At 45.4% G+C, this 17,077-nt stretch overlaps 1 protein-coding gene across 1 annotated transcript in view; it reads right to left on the reverse strand.

Annotated features, from left to right (window-relative positions):
• LOC126523305 (uncharacterized) overlaps positions 1-10,613 on the reverse strand; it is a 59,636-nt gene extending 49,023 nt beyond the window's left edge. Inside the window, exon 1 of the mRNA XM_055066899.2 lies at positions 10,476-10,613. The gene's annotated coding sequence lies outside the window, so the exon portion shown is untranslated. The remainder of the gene's footprint in view (positions 1-10,475) is intronic.
• Positions 10,614-17,077: the final 6,464 nt, after the last annotated feature.

Consider the following 17,077-nt stretch of genomic DNA (forward strand, 5'->3'; position numbering starts at 1 on the left):
AGACTACACGAGCATTCGTATGATGCAAACCAATTTACAGTCTTAAAGGTGCGTTCTGTCTATAACCCGTACCCTTATTCCTTTGCCAGTGCTAGGCCGTGAGCTTTATACCGTTTTGAAAGTTTAAGCACCCTTAAAGGTGTAAATTGGTTTACAGTCTGTGTTAGTGCCTGTTTTGCGCTACCGTAAGTTCATACCAATTAATCCGATAGCAGACTGCTCGTTAGTGCGGTACTTCGATCCCAACTAGGGTATCATATTTTTCATTACCCTAATGGCTGATTAAATTCGCCGATTTGTAGAATATTGTGATTTACATCAGTGTCTTTTTTTTTTTGGCGTTTCACCACTTTTTAAACAGAGAGCATTTGTTAAGCGATGGTGAATGTAAAGGTACGCCGCGGTATGGTGGAGGGGTAAACGTGAACGAAAGATCCTGAATTCTTTTGTTTGTTGTGTAATAAATAAATAAATAAATAAATAAATAAATAAATAAATAAATAAATAAGATATCGTCGTTGTATCGCTGTCGTCGCAACAATTGTTCCTAGCGTTAGTGCTAGAGTTCGGAGTTTTAGACTTCGAAAACAAGGAGTATTTGTTGGTTTAGAGTAAAAAAAAATCTCTTTACTATATTTCTCTATTAAGAATTGCTATTTGAAGTACCGTCTCTGCGGAGCGCGAGCACCGACCGCGAGAGAATCTCCCCAGAGAAAAAAAAATAATATATATTGTCACAGACAAAGCCACAAAAGACTTCGGTCGACGCTAAAGATCTTTTTATATATGTCGCTGTCCTGGCACCTTCGTCGTTCTCTTCTTCTCGGAGCCACCCAACATGCCTAGCATGTGGCACCGAATCGCACCGAGTGGCTGTCAACTGTGTCGAGGCCGTGGCATTACCCCCCTCCCTAGAAGCATCGTCTCGATGCGGAACAATGTGGCACTGGAGATTGCCACGGGGATGCTGTTAAGAGGGACGTAGATGGTGAAAGAGGTGTGGGACTTTGCGTTCAGCGGGAGTGGTGTAACTTCAATCTAGAGACGTGAACGACATCGGACAGGCTTGGGCGTCGGGAACGGCGAGTGGTGCCTTCTCCTTCAGGAATCACTTCGTATGTGACGTCGCCGAGTCGTTGAACGATCCGATAAGGTCCAAAGTAGCGGCGCAAAAGTTTCTGCGACCGACCACGCTGGCGGATCGGTGTCCACACCCATACTTTGTCACCGGGTTGATAAGTGACGTCGCGGTGACGAAGATTGTATCGGTCGGCGTCGTTGTGTTGTTGGTAGCGGATACGCATTCGTGCGAGCTGGCGTGCCTCTTCGGCGCATCGAGCGAATTCGGCAGCATCATTGACAACATTAGAACAGTAGGTGGGTAAGAGCATTGCGTCCAACGTTGTGACAGCTTCCCGGCCGTGCACCAAGCGAAAAGGGGTGAAGCCGGTAGTTTCTTGAACGGCAGTATTATATGCAAACGTAACATATGGGAGAACGTCGTCCCAGTTTTTGTGGTCGACGTCAACATACATGGAAATCATATCAGCGATCGTTTTGTTTAGTCTTTCTGTGAGCCCGTTCGTCTGGAGATGGTAAGCAGTGGCTTTGCGGTGAACGGTACCACTGAGAAGCATGATATCTTCTGTGAGCTGCGCTGTAAATGCTGTGCCCCGGTCGGTTATAACCACTCTTGGAGCACCGTGGCGGAGTACGAGACCATGTACAAAGAAGGTCGCAATATCATTAGCAGTGCCTCGTGGGAGAGCTCGGGTTTCAATGTAACGTGTTAGGTAGTCTGTGGCAACAGCAATCCAACGGTTACCAGCCCTCGACGTGGGGAATGGTCCAAGCAAATCTATTCCAACCTGCTGAAAAGGGATCCCCGGAGGATCCACGGGATGGAGAAGACCAGCGGGACGCACGGGTGGTGTCTTGCGTCTCTGGCAGTCGCGGCATGTCTTCACGTATTGCTTGACGTCACGGCGAAGGTTAGGCCAGAAGTACTTTTGGCGTATGCGTGAAAACGTCCGTGCGAATCCCAAGTGGCCCGAAGATGGATCGTCGTGAGATGCCCGCAGGATGTCGTCACGTAGTGAAGAAGCCACTACAAGGAGGCAGGCGGTTGCGGTCGAGTGAAAACCCAATTTGTAGAGAACGCCATCGCGGAGAAAAAACGAGGATAACTTGCGGATGAACATACGAGGCGGCTCCGGTAGACGGTTCTCAAGGTAGTCGATGAGAGGCCGGAGTTCTGAATCATCGCGCTGTTGCTTGGTGATGTCTGATACTGAGATAATGGACAGAAATGCGTCCTCTTCATCAAACTCGCATGGCGACGGTTGAAGTGGAGCACGTGACAGGCAGTCGGCGTCGGTGTGTTTACGCCCGGACTTGAACACTATCGTCATATCGTATTCTTGCAAGCGAAGACTCCAGCGTGCAAGACGGCCAGATGGATCCTTCAGATTGGCTAGCCAGCACAATGAATGGTGATCTGTCAAAACTCGAAACGATCGGCCGTACAAATATGGTCGGAACTTAGCTATTGCCCACACAACGGCCAAGCATTCCTTCTCCGCAGTGGAATAGTTACTTTCAGCTGGAGTCAAAGTGCGGCTTGCGTACGCAATGACGCGTTCGGCTCCATCTTGCCACTGTACGAGGACGGCACCAAGGCCAACGTTGCTGGCATCCGTGTGCAACTCGGTGTCACTGTCTTCGTCAAAGTGTCCTAGAACAGGAGGCGTGCGCAGACGATTCTGGAGTTCACAGAAGGCCTCTTGTTGTTCCTGCTCCCAGACAAACGGAACATTATCCTTAGTCAGCCGCTGCAAGGGTTCGGCTATCCGTGAAAAATTTGCCACGAAGCGTCGATAATAAGCGCAAAGCCCTAGAAAACGGCGGAGTTCGTGTTTGTTCAAAGGTGTTGGAAACGAAGCAACAGCAATGGTTTTGTCGGGGTCTGGTCGAATGCCCTCGTAGCTGACGACATGGCCTAAAAATTTGAGTTCGTCATACCCGAAATGGCATTTTTCAGGCTTTAAAGACAGGCCAGCAGTACGAATTGCGTCAAGAACTGCTTGTAAGCGCTGGAGGTGCTGCTCAAAAGTTTCCGAAAAGACAACGATATCATCTAAATAGACAAGGCATGACTGCCACTTGAGACCTGATAGAACCATGTCCATCATGCGCTGAAAAGTAGCAGGCGCAGAGCACAATCCGAAAGGAAGGACCTTGAATTCGTAGAGTCCGTCAGGCGTAATAAATGCCGTTTTCTCACGGTCACGCTCATCAACCTCTATTTGCCAGTAGCCGCTGCGAAGGTCCATCGATGAGAAGTATCGAGCATTTCGAAGGCGGTCCAAAGAGTCGTCGATGCGGGGAAGGGGATAAACGTCCTTCTTCGTAACGTTGTTAAGCTTGCGATAGTCAACGCAAAAACGCAGTGTGCCGTCTTTCTTTTTCACCAGAACCACAGGTGACGCCCATGGGCTGGTGGAGGGCTGTATGACATCGTCGGTAAGCATTTGTTTGACTTGATTTCGGATGGCGTCTTGCTCTTTACGAGAAACACGGTAGGCACGTTGGCGCACGGGTCTTTCATTGGGATTTGTAATAATTCTGTGTTTCGCAGTAGGCGTTTGGTTGACCTTCGATGATGAAGCGAAACAGTCCGCAAAAGACTGTAAAAGGCTTCGAATGCTAGCCTGTTGTTCACCTGATAATTTAGAATTCACATCAATATTGCTGTTGGCTGGTACGTCACAGTTAGAATCTCCATCATTTTGCCCTACAGTTAAACAAGCGGGAAAATCACTGACTGGCTCCAAATAGGCGATGGCAGTTCGTGGGGCGAAGTGCTGGTATTCACGACTGAAATTGGTCACTAAAATCTGAGCAGTCCGTGACGACAGCTGCAAGATGCCGCGGGCTACGCAAACCTGTCGAGCCAACAAGACTGACAGATTGCCTTCAGCGATTCCGAGATGGGGAGGATCATCGTCTGTTTCTACGGTGATCAACGCAGTACTCCGGGGTGGTAAAGTAGCACAGTCACCCGAAACGCGTAACACCGTGGACTGTGGGTGGTAGTCGTCCGAATGAGTTGCGTGTTCGCTGGAAAATGTGACAAGCAACTCGCGAAGGTTTATGATTGCGCCGTACTCCCGAAGAAAGTCCATGCCGAGTATGACCTGCCTAGAGCACTCTTCCAGTATAATAAATGAACCGACAAATGTGACCTCGCGAATTTGTACCCTCGCAGTGCATTTGCCGATCGGCGTGAGAACATGACCGCCGGCTGTACGGAGCTTAGGTCCTGGCCACGGTGTCGTCACCTTGCGAAGTGCCGTAACCAGTTGTCCGCTCATGACAGAATAATGGGCGCCAGTATCGACAAGAGCGGTTACCGGGTGGTTATCTACAGAAACGAGTATGTCGGCTGAAACAGGTTCACGGTTTTCGAAGAAAGGTGTCGAAGGTGCGCAGTCGTCGTTGTCGTCGTCGTTATCGACGTCGTTATCGTCGTCGTCAGAGTGTCGCAGCGGAGGATCTTTCGAAGTGCGTTGGACAGCGGCCCCACCTCCGGAGGTCGCTGTTCTCAGTTTCCCCGACTTGGGCTCGTGGGCCGGTTGCCCACGGAAGCGGAGAACGTAGTGTAGCGGCTAGGTGACGCCGATCGTCGAGGAGGTGGTGATCGTGACGGGCGCCTCTGCGGAGACGGAGATCGGGTCGTTGGCAGGGACTGTTAAACCGGTGGGAACTGCGCGTACGGCGACGAAGGTTGACTGGCCAGATATTGCTGGATTTCTCTCGGGCGCTCTCCCTCACGTGGGCGACGAGCGCCGGGGTGATAGCCCTGGAGTCCAATTCTTCGGTAGTAGCAGGCACGGTACACGTGGCCCGCTTCGCCACAGTGGAAGCAGAGTGGCTGGTAGTCAGGTGTGCGCCACACGTCTGACTTTCGCGTATTGATTCGGGGGCTCGTGGACCCGTACATATTTGTACGTGAACCTTGGCCCTGGAAGTGACACAGCGGTTCTTCAGAAGAAGGCGGGTTACGGTGGTTCCCGGGTTGCGCAGGTAGCCTCACTGCTTGCGCATAAGTCAGTACGGGGGCGGCTTCAGGTCTGGTTTGCACGAATGGCTGTGCTGCCTGGCGAACTTCTTCGCGGACGATATCTGTGAGGGATGTTACGGTCGGTTGAAATCGCACTCCCTGTAGCCGGTCGAGCTCCTCACGCACGACACTACGCACAAGCTCTCGAAGCGCATCGGTGTCATAGGGTAACGAGACAGAAGATGCTGATCCCAGGTTGATTTGGTGATCGTAGACCGAGGAGCGTTGTTGAAGGGCTCGCTCCATTGTTGTCGCCTCACTGACGAACTCAGCTACTGTAGCTGGAGGCCTTCGCATCAGTCAAGCAAACAGCTGCTCTTTAACTGCATGCATCAGTAGGCGTACTTTCTTCGCTTCTGTCATGCCAGGGTCAGCACGCTTGAAAAGCCGCGACATGTCTTCTACGAACATGGCTACGCTTTCGTTCGGCCTTTGAACCCTATTCTGAAGGTCTTGCTCTGCTCGCTCTTTTCTTGCGGGGCTGCTGTACGTATCGCGTATCTGCCTTTGAAATTCTTGCCAGGTGGTGATGGATGGCTCGTGGTTAGCGAACCATGTTCGGGCCGAGTCCTCTAGGGCGAAGTACACGTTCCTTAACTTTTTCTGCTCGTCCCAATAATTGACGTCAGCCACACGATCGAATTCGTCGAGCCAGTCTTCCACGTCCTCAAAAGGCTCACCATGGAACGGCCGCGGCCAGCGTGGGGTGTGGAGAACCAGCGACGCAGTAGGCTGTCCCGTACCGTACGTCTCCTGTGTCTGGCTTGCGGTTGGGGTGGACATCCTAGGCAGATCTTGGAGGCCGTATTCCGGAGGCAGTCTTTGAAGCCGTCGGCTTTTGCGTAGGTTGTCCGCGCTCTGTTCCTGGGGGTCAGAGTACATAGACGTGTACCCAGCAGCTCCACCAGTTTGTCACAGACAAAGCCACAAAAGACTTCGGTCGACGCTAAAGATCTTTTTATATATGTCGCTGTCCTGGCACCTTCGTCGTTCTCTTCTTCTCGGAGCCACCCAACATGCCTAGCATGTGGCACCGAATCGCACCGAGTGGCTGTCAACTGTGTCGAGGCCGTGGCAATATATATATATATATCGCAGCTTCTATAGTCCATGTCACACGACACGGCTTAAGGTAAAAATTTCGGCTGCAACTAGCATGCTTGGCGAGATGGCTGCAATATAAGGGCAGAAGTTTAAGCCGGCAGGCACAAATCTCATGTTGTGAAAGTTCTTCCTGTCGTGCCTTAACGGCGTTGCGAAAGTGTAGTTGGCTAAAATACGACAGGAATTTGTGTCGTGACAGCGGAGAAACGGCTGTTGTCGCAATCTTTCCTCGGCGCTTACTAGCTTTTCCTAAATCGAACGCTTCTTGGTTATCGTTAACGTCTTCCTTTAAATTTTTTTTACGACTGAGTTTCGTAAGGAAGCAAAAAATGCAATGTAAACGGAACAACGTAAAATAAAGACAAGCCGAAAGCGAAACGCAAACACGCGTACCATTTTTCAAAAGAAAAAGAAACATCTATTCCGGTTGCACAACACGAGCTGTTTCATATTCAAAGCAGTATGGAAGTATTCCGTGGACCAGCTTGCTTTTCTCTCTCTCTCTCTCAATCATTTCTTTCCAAACCGCCCGGAGTGCCTTGATTGAAATCGTTCTTTCTCTTTTCTTTTTTTATGGCGTGCAGAATAACGGCTGAAGCAGCTTCAGTCCGAATATGCTTTAAGTTAATCAGTGACTGCTCATCGATTCCTCGAGTGATTGCTGCTCAAAATAAATGGATAAAGCCCGATTTATTTTCCCGGCATCCGAGCTTCTTGCGTTCCAGTTTATATAATTTTACATTAGACAGGGTGTCTACCAACCGGGAAAACTGGGAAAACCGGGAATTCTCACGGATTTTGAGTAGTCTGGAAAAAGTCAGGGAAAACTCAGGGAATTTGGGCCTCTATCAGGAAAAATTAGCGCCAATTTTATTGAAAGGGTCGAAAGTCGCGGTAATGCTGGCTCGTGCAACAGACAGGAATCGTAATGAATCGTCTTTGACGCGCTGTCGTCGGCTGGAGGAGTTGCCAGTGTACAGTCAACGACCGAGTTTCCGGATTGATAATTTGGACGGCTTCGCGGCACCGCCACGTAACCCATAGAGTCAACGTATCAGAACGTGTGAAATTTCGGACGCAAGAACTCTTCGCCGTCCGATTTTCCGGACGTTTTGCCGTGACCACGGGTCCGAAACGACAATAATCAAAGGTACCACCGCTGCTGTTTTGATTACTTCGCCACCTCGAACCGGCACCCTCGCACGTAGATCCGCTGGCAGCCGTTGCCACCACTGCGGCAACGCTAGGCCTAGCTGCTTCGACGTTCGCGCTGAAGTTTCTTGCCGTTGGATGCCGAGTTTTTTATTGAAAGAATTAGCTGCTGTCAGCAATGGCACGGACTCCGAATTTATGGTCCTCGTGATTGGCTTAGGAACTTAGAAAACACGGTGCGTTGCATAATGCCGGTTCCCGAAAGTCAGCTTCGCCTTTGTACAGAAATGTTACATGGTGAAGCATACGCATAAGTATTGCAGTGAAGCATAACAAGCATGGGAAGGGGACATTGCCACGGAACACAATATGCATTCCTTAATTATACACGCGCGCACCCTGTATTTCCTGTCGCAGTACGAGCGCCGATATGCCTAATATGTGTACCGATAGGGCTTCAGAGCGTTTTCGAACGTGCCTGTCGCGGTTTGAGCCCCTAAGGGCAGTAAATAACACGCATTTATTTTTTTCCTACTGGCCGATTTTTCGAACGTTTTCCCTACCCCTAGGGAGTTCTAAGAATCGGTCGTGGACTGTGCAACTGGCCAAGATGCTTCAAATGGTCCTTGGGGTGAACGAGTGACCGAAGGAGGACAAGAACAGAAATGATGTATGCATTGAGGAATAAACGGGAAAGGAAGCTTGCTGCCGCCGTTTTGAAGAAGTTTGAGCTCAAAAAACAAAATTTTGGCTGATGCCGAGATGCAGGTGCCCCGCATCCAAACCAAAATAAACTCTTTAAAGCAGTGAAACACAACACTCAGGCGTCATGCGCGGGCTGAGAGTATGTCAGGACAGTTGAGGTTGACTTACGAGCGGTTGAGAGAGAATCTCAATTGTGACAGGGTTCGGGCCTCACACCACTGAGCTTGCTATCAGTTGATAGAAATAGCTCATATTCGAATATATTTGCTTCTATGTGCATCTCCTTTTTATTCGTATATTTGTGAATGTCCGTCTTCATTTGCAATTTTTTCGAAGACACTTTATTTGCTGTGCATTTTACTAACCCCTGTCTTCTATTCTCTTTTTGAATAACATAAACACTACTCCTTAGTATTCAAATTGGATTAAGTCGCTTCTTTATTTTTTTCATGTGCTTACTAGAGAGTGACAGCATCAGGCGATATGGTTTCAGCCAATCTTGACATAAAACATAGTTCTGCATCACTCAGGGAATTGTGCAACGGCACTCAGGGAAAACCTGGAAAACTCAGGGAATTTGGAAATGTCAACTTGGTAGACACCCTGATTAGACCATGCAACTAGAAAGCTACTTATGAAAATGGTATGCATGTTTTCTCGCTTAAGTTAAGCCAACAGCACTGAAGTGCAGCCAGGAGGTTTGTATATATATATATATATATATATATATATATATATATATATATACAGCGCTGCAGATAGATAAAATCAGAGGGATCTGTACTGTGCTAACGCTCATTTTCGCGGTACGCGACTTACCTCGGGGCCAACTGCAATGTCCTTAGACTCAAATGCATGCAAAACGCAGACATGCTCTGATCAGACAACCCTGGGTGCGAATTGAAAGACATTGTTGTATCTAAGAAACAAATCTAACTGCTAGTAACTACAGAAAGGAAGATTTTAATTTCTGACCTTATAGCTTTACGAAAACTGGCGAACATTGGTAAGCTCGAAAAAAAAAGAAAACAACAACAACAACAAATGCACAAACTTGCGCAACTCTGCATGAAAAACAGGCATCGCAGTTTCGTAAACGGCATCTATTAAAACAACTCAAGCGGATAACTTTGATGTGCAATTTTAAGCTTACGTCAAAGTTTAGCGATGTTCAACGAGGGTTTTCCAGTAGTCTTACTGACAAATTCGGGATATATTTGGAAGCACTGTACCGTACCTAAACTTTGCCTGCTCTGCATGTATTTGGCAGGCGCAGGTTACCTAAATTCTGATATCATTATTGATTACTTCGTTATAGTGTTCAGAGCTTGGCACTTGAGCTTTCTTTTCTTGAAGATATGATGAAAATGAAGACTGATGGCCTACAGGAAAAGAAAATTCGTCCAGTAGTCACTAGATTTTAACTTTTGCTTTTATATCTAACAAACACAATCAAATTAATTTACCTCAACTAGAGCTTGCTCTTAAGAGGAGGCTACATTTTCCTCTTAAGTTGAAGCCTTCTCCTAATTCTCCAATGTCCAGAAAATTGCCCCCGTTGAACAGAGGAATGCCACGTAGTCACTTTGCATACAGCGTACGTACGTAGGGTATATCCGAAGCATTTTTGTGCCGCCGTCGCTTGGTTGTTAGCACCTACTTGACGCAACAGAATGACTATACTGGCATCATCTGTCACTCTGCATGCGCTATTCACGTGGGACACTTACTGTGCATTTTCATTTGTGTTTTAGGGCTTCAAAGCTATGGAAGGTAATTTTGTCAGCGTTTATCTATCAAAACTAGTAAGCAGACCTTTCATCACGGCATTCAATAAGCATATACTGCGGCTGGATATACATCTGCCGAAAGGGTCCTGGTTGTTTTCCGTGTCGCACCATACATTTATTTTGCCGAACTTCTATGTGGGAATGAATTCCTTGCCTATTGCTAAAGTTCAATCAACAGGTTTTATCTTACAGACGCCTACTATAATACTCCTTAGAAAAACTTTTGGCATGAGTCATGGGTATCAGAATGCAGACAGTTTCGCGTAATGCTTTGCTTATCAATAAAAATGTATCGAGTTTGGCTTTGTTATTGGGCCCGGGTTTCGTACTACACAGTTCTTGTGCGCTTTATTCGGTAGCTGAGTGACAAAGGTTTCGGCCGCGTTTAAAAGCAAGCACGGTTATCACGCCGTGTAAAGTGGGCTCGTACGCCAGATGTCTCCCTGATAGAAATACACAAGGACACTGCTTGCACGCGGCTTAAGCTTAAGGGGTGTGGAACTTTACTCGTGCTTCTCGAGTACCGGGCAGAGTTCGTATCGTGTGTAAGAAAACCATGAACGTATGTGATTGGCGACTTCGTCTGAGCTGTTGGTACTCACGGCGTAAATAATGGCCACTGTGACGAATCCTTGAGTCGTGGTTAGCGACGCTATGAAAAAAACAGGAACAAAAAAGGATGCAGGTCACTTGAGTTCATTAGAATGCACTCGCTGAAGTGAAGACACCAAAATAGAGGTCACTATTGCATGAAAAATGTAGACAACCAAAATACAGGATAGAAAACGCGATATAATTTTTTTTCTATGATACCGTAGTCTTCAGCAGTTTCTTCTCGTCCTCCTGCATTCATTCCATGACTTCTTCGGGAATTTTATTATATTTACATAAGCTGATTTCTCTACAAACTCGCGAAATGCCCGTTCTAAATTACGAGAATAACATTCCCGTTCAAGAAAAAGAAAGAAAGAACGAGAAACGATGCTTTTGCTTAGACCATGTATTTCTGGGACATCTGTTTCTGATTAATAAATGTAGAGGATTCGATGTGAAATGTTTTTTTTGCTGACCGACCTTCACAAGAGTGGGCATCAGCATAATTATGGCAATGATTGTCAATACGAGTAGCAATAACAAAAGTAGAACAATTATCCTTTAATTATTGACTATAGGAAGCATAGTGTAATTTCAGAATTGATGTCAGCACTGGAAGGGGAACATGTTGATAGAAAATTTGTACTTATCCACCAGCTTCGAAACACACTGACTCAAAACGTGCCGCCGAATGCATTGCTATTTGAGTTAAATTTTTTCCATGCTGTACTTTCTTTACAGTGTGGAAACACTGACGGAAAAACAAATGATTTTTCCTGCAGATCTTAAAGAACTAATTCTCGAAAACAGGTGCAAGACAAAGTTTGTAAGAAAACGTTGCACTGCTGTCTTCAATTCCTGAAATACAACATGCCATTAAATTCAGTATTTGAAAAGTTAATTTACTTGGCCACTGTTGCTCAGTGGCTATGGCATGCCGCGGCGGACTACGAGGGTTTGTTTTTCGGCCACTGCCGGCCGCATTTAAAAGAGGTGGAAATGAAAAAGAAAGCTCGTATGCAGAGATCTTGGCTCACGTTAAGGAATTCCAGGCGGTCAAACTTACTACGAAGCACTCCGTTAATACGTCCTTCATAACTCGCTGTGCTGTGAAGGTACGTTAAACACTCCCAATTGAATCACATTAACGAGAATCGCAATGTCATTCTTCTCCAGATTTTGGGTACACATCAATAATTCGCGCAAGGCACATAGTTTGTAGCTGAGGGAAATGCTTTGAGCACTGGCCGCCTTCAGTTAGGCAATTGCTACATGCCCCCGCTCCTTTTTTTTTTCAATCGTATAGACAATTATTGCGCGAATTAGAATATTAGCCGATGCCATAAAGCTTGGTCACCTAGTAGTAGTATTACGGGATACTTCGTACTAGTAGCACTAAGTAACAGTTTGCAATATAGTTATCTCTACTGTAGAGCCCAGAAGCTGCTGGTTCAACATGATATACAAACACATTCAATTGCAAGGAGAACGCCTGTTTATGCTCCATCTCACAAGTCGTTTGCAGCACTGTGGAAGCTGCCCTAGCCAATAGGAAGGCCGACTATCCCTCGAGATGCGTTCATCCACGCCTGGTCGTCTGCTCAGTTGCTGTTGAATTCGTTGCATAGGACGTGCAAGCACGAAGCTCGTAACCCGTCGCCTATCGCTGTAACGTATCATGTACGAAAGCAAAAAACAAAACTCTTTAATCCCATCGTTAATCAGGCATTTACGCCCGGAACTGTCTTTCGCTCTGCAAGGGCATTGCCTGTGTGCTCCTCTTACCTTCAGCTGAGCTACAAAACACTTGTGAGATGGAGCGTAAAATATTTTTGTTTCTGCAAGTTTCAGTTGCTAAAAGTACGTTCTCCGTACAAGAATTGAAGGCATAAAAGCTTCAAATTCTCTATTCCCAGAAACTCTATTCCCAGACACCTGGGAATACATTTATAGCCGCGCCACTCGTTATCTAAATGACGTCCACTAATAACGCTGTTGACGTAAGTACATGGCAAATTATTAAATTTTAATTTAAAAACGACGGGAGTGGGGAAGGGGTATGTGTTAAGATGTGTCTGCCCGTTTGGGCAGAGGTTTTCATTGTTCGGGGAGATGAGTATCATTTATAAATTTTATGTGTAAGTGTGTAGTGGAATTACGTGTAAGTTTTTTCTATGCAGAGTGCGGCCTGACAAGCGGGAAAAATACACTGTCGCAAGTAAAAACGGGTGCCGACTGCACGTAGCTTTCCGGACACTGCTTCCAAAAGAGAGATGTGGCATTTCCTGTCAACGTATTGCCATATCCGACACAGCACATCAAGCGCTATTTCCGTTTTAACAATGAAGACACACGCGCGCACAACAACGGACGCAGGCCTATGCAGCGAACATCCGTAAGTGAGTTAAAGTGCAAAATATACAGCGAACACTTTCAAAGTTTTTTAAAGGTTGCATGTGGCAGATAGCTCAATTTTAGTTTATGAGCCGGTCTATTCGAAGCGGCGGACACCACTTGCAGAAAGATTGAAATGCAAAATGGGGTAATTTACAATAATTCACTAATTAACTTTTTGCTAATTATCTTATGACATTGCAATTTACAAGTTCTAGCAGTGCACTTCGCAAGGTGGATCCACTTGGAACAAATTCTCAGGACGACACCAGTTTCGAGATATAAGTTCCCGAACTTCGCGGAGACATGTATTGGCGTTCCAGTTACTTGTGTGCTTGAGTGCATGAAACGACGTTTCGTTAACCAATCAACTGGAACGCCAATGCATTTCTCTGCAAAGTTCGGGAATTTATATCTCGAAAGTGTCGTCCTCCTGAAAATTCGTTGCAAGGGGATCCGCCATGCGAACTCCACGGCTATAATTTAAAAATTGCAGTATAGACCATAATGTAATTAGTTAAAAACTTAATCAGTGAATGTTTCATTAATTACTCAATTTTGGATCTCAGTTTTTTGTGCAAGTATTCTCTGCCGCTTCGAGTAGGCCAGCGCATGAACTAGAACTGTGATAACTGCCACACGCAACTTTTAAAGATTTTTGAAAATCTTCGCTGAAACACCCTCTATGTAAGAAACGTTACAAGTTAACTTACAACTGAGATTTACTAAAGCTGGGTAGTTGTGTGCAAGACAGAAGGGCAAATCAAAAACACGTTCTCCCGCTCATGTCTCTCTTCGAAAACTGCGACTGTGGTAATGAATCGGATTCTTCCAGTTAGAAAGGCTTCTGCATACGAGAAAATAATAATTGCACTAGTATTTATTGCGCGTTACTTCTCGGACAATGGAGCGGATTACCTCACCCGTGGTTTGAGTTGACACGCATGCGCGGTTCATTCCGTTTTCTGTTTCCTTCTTTCCTTCACCACGGTGGTATTGCTCCAGCAAACCTCAGCTTCAAGCCCAGCGTCGTTCTTGTCTGTCTTATTTCTTCCCAAAAAATATTTAACTGCTAAAAAACACGGTGCTTCACTATAGTACGTATCGAAAGCAGTACGAAGCGCGAGAGGTTCTCTGTCGCTCTTACCCATGACTGAGCCTGATCCGTTCCTGCCGGTGGACAACGCCGATGGTGGAGCACGTTCTTCTTCTTCTTCGCCTCAGTGCAGTATCCTTCGGCAGTTAAACTGGCCGAACCGCATGACCGAAGCTACTGGCTTTCAAAGCAAATGGGACTAATGAATTCCAATAGAGAGGCTGTTGCTTTCGTGCTAACAAAGACATGGAGGAACGGATAGCATGAGCAGACGTCACTACAGTCATGATCATTTAAAAAAAAGTTTAGTAGCATATTGGACTTCAAGAAGAAGATGATCGAAGAAGCTTTGAGGCTGAGGTTGAGATGCATTTTGAAAACAACTAAAAATAAACCATGAGTTAACTACGGTAAAAATTTAAAAAGACTAAAAATTGTGTGACTCTTCTACGTTAGAAAGAAGAATCAGTGCCTACCCGGGTATATCAAAACGACAAGAACAAAGAATTGACTTCTTTGTCTTCGTCACTTTGTTATATACGGGTGTGCATGGCGTGAAGTGTCGAAAAAAGAAGAGGAGGTTAAGCAAAGGCTAAGAGGGTACAGAAGTAGTGTTAAAAAAGAGTCTAACATAGTAACGTGAGAAAAACGTAATATCTGTTTCCTTCGTAATTTGTTTTTGTACGATCAACATTTTGTATCTTAGGAAGGAATAACAGAAAAATCACTTCGTTAGAGTGGGCCTATATTTCCCGTCATTGCTTTTCCGTTTTTTGGATGTCGGTCACTCACTTCATAAACTCTTCTTTCCTTTTTTTGAAATAACAATAATTGGACAGGCTCGTTTATTTTTTGTCTGCCAGGTGTCTGCAATAATCTACACACATTTCACATACTTCACTCCGGATGTGTGTCATAGAATGATGGGACAAGGAGAAGTATATTTTATTCATTTGTATTGCCGGAAAACGCAGCACTTTGCAATAGTTGTGCACGTGCAAAGATATTTGTTGCTTTACTGTGTTGAGAAGCCTATGACCGCTTAGACATTAGAGCGATAAGGAATGGCAAACACCGCGGCAAGATCATCTGAAGACACAGGCGCGGCGCTAAGGTGAATTCATGCATTACCCATCGTCCCCATAGCAGTCGAGCGATTACAACCCAAGAGTTCCCTCTGGCAATTTCTTGTGCGTAGCTCTATGACGTTGTGCACTGGCTTTTTCAGGAGCGCTGACTTTTAAACAGTGTTCTCAGGACGTGGCTGGACTGAACCTATATCGAATTCATCCGAAAATGGAATTTAATCACCCGCTGAATGTCAGCCCCCCAATTGCAACAATATTCTATGTGACAGACATTCTGTTCACACACACACACACACACACAAAAAAAAAACTATTTTCTAGACTTTCGTATGCGAACTGAGTTGTTATCAGCGCTGGCGTACTAATTTCGCGTTCCCTTTAATAAGAGTAGACTGTACTATGCGCCTCGATTCATAGGTACCCAATTTACTATGGCCAGCAAGAGTCTTGTCCATTTAACAGGCTGCGTCTAGGCACTGCGCACACAAAATGTTTTCGATGCATAAAATCGGCCGAGGCGAAAGTGCTGCGTACTGTTGTTTCGACTTAGAGAAGACATTGATCCCATTTTCTTGCACTCCGCTAATTATGCTCCTGATAGAAAAAGAGGCTAAACGATAAATCAAACACTATGGACAGAAAGTCTCTCTCGTAAAAAAATAATAAAAAAGAGCAAAACAAGATATTGAGCCAAGTCCAACAGCTCAACTGGACAGAGAGAGACAAGGATTGCTTAAAATTACTCGAGCAATGCACGTTTCGCACGAGTCACTTAACCGTGCGCCCTCCTGCACTGCAGTGGTGCTTACTGGAACCTAACGTGTACTGAGAGGGCAGTGCTTACACTTTGCTTTTACTTCGCTACTGTTCTTGCATACTCTCATTAATTGCTGCGCTTTCCTCGGATTTAACAATTACTTGTTTCAATGAGAAAGTTAAATCCTGCACTCACAATGGTAATATTGCTGGCTCACTTTTTACTGACTTTTCCAAAGCTTTTGATTGCATTGACCACAGCATTCTATTGTGCAAGCTTGAATGGTACGGTAGTATAGATGCAAGTTTTTACCCCCAAAATAAACACTTACTGCTTAACAGGTATCAAGCAGTATCTGTAGTAAGTGCACTTTCCCTCCTGTAGCGGTTAACGAAAGGGCGCCTCAAGGTTCAGTCCTGGCGACTTTAGTGCTCTTATTGTAGGTTAATGATATGCCAGCTTGCCTATTGTATTGGTCGTTATTCTTTATGCCGACGACACTGCGCATCTTTCGTAGCACTCTTACGTCACCAAACTAACGTCACACTAGCAATACGACCTAACTTCGCTCCAACAGTGGTGCATGCAAAACAGGTTATATATAACTCAGTATTAAGATAGCTGTATATGTTTCTATTCCGCGAATAAAAAGCACTCATTACTCAAACATTACATCTAAATGGAAGAGCAATGTGAATAGAGGAACATTCATTATTTTTAGACATCATGGTTGAGTCTCGCCTAAAGTTTCACGATCGAATTACGATCAGTTCGCAGAAACCTATTCTTTGGGTTAAGAGCCTTGCTCAAATCTAGGGCATTTTTATCAGCCCACGCTCTTAGCATCTTATACCGTGCTTATGTACACAGTCATACCAACCACTCTGTTACGTCCTGGGGGAAATTGGCACGCTAGTCACACCTGGCCTTTATATAAAGTTACAAAAGCAAGCAGATAGAATCCTCAGTTTGTTGTCCAGGATATCACCGTTTCTTTTCTATTTTTTTCCCAAGTAAAAATTTTGCTGCTTTACAATTTATATTTGTACAGCCATCGGTATATTATGTTTTAAAATTTATCACCACCTACGTATTCTAGAGGTTGTTCCAGCTCACTTACTTTCTAATTCTGTCGCAACTAGCTTTTTAGCGAAGAGCATTCCTTTGCCAAGTATAAATCCTAATTATGGCAAACGAGCTGTACTTTTTTCCACATCCTTTTGATATTTCCTAGACGAAAATGTTAAAGACGCTACATTTATTGAATTACTCAAA

This window comes from Dermacentor andersoni, chromosome 6, assembly GCF_023375885.2.
Source record: "Dermacentor andersoni chromosome 6, qqDerAnde1_hic_scaffold, whole genome shotgun sequence".
NCBI classification, from domain to species: Eukaryota; Metazoa; Arthropoda; class Arachnida; order Ixodida; family Ixodidae; genus Dermacentor; species Dermacentor andersoni.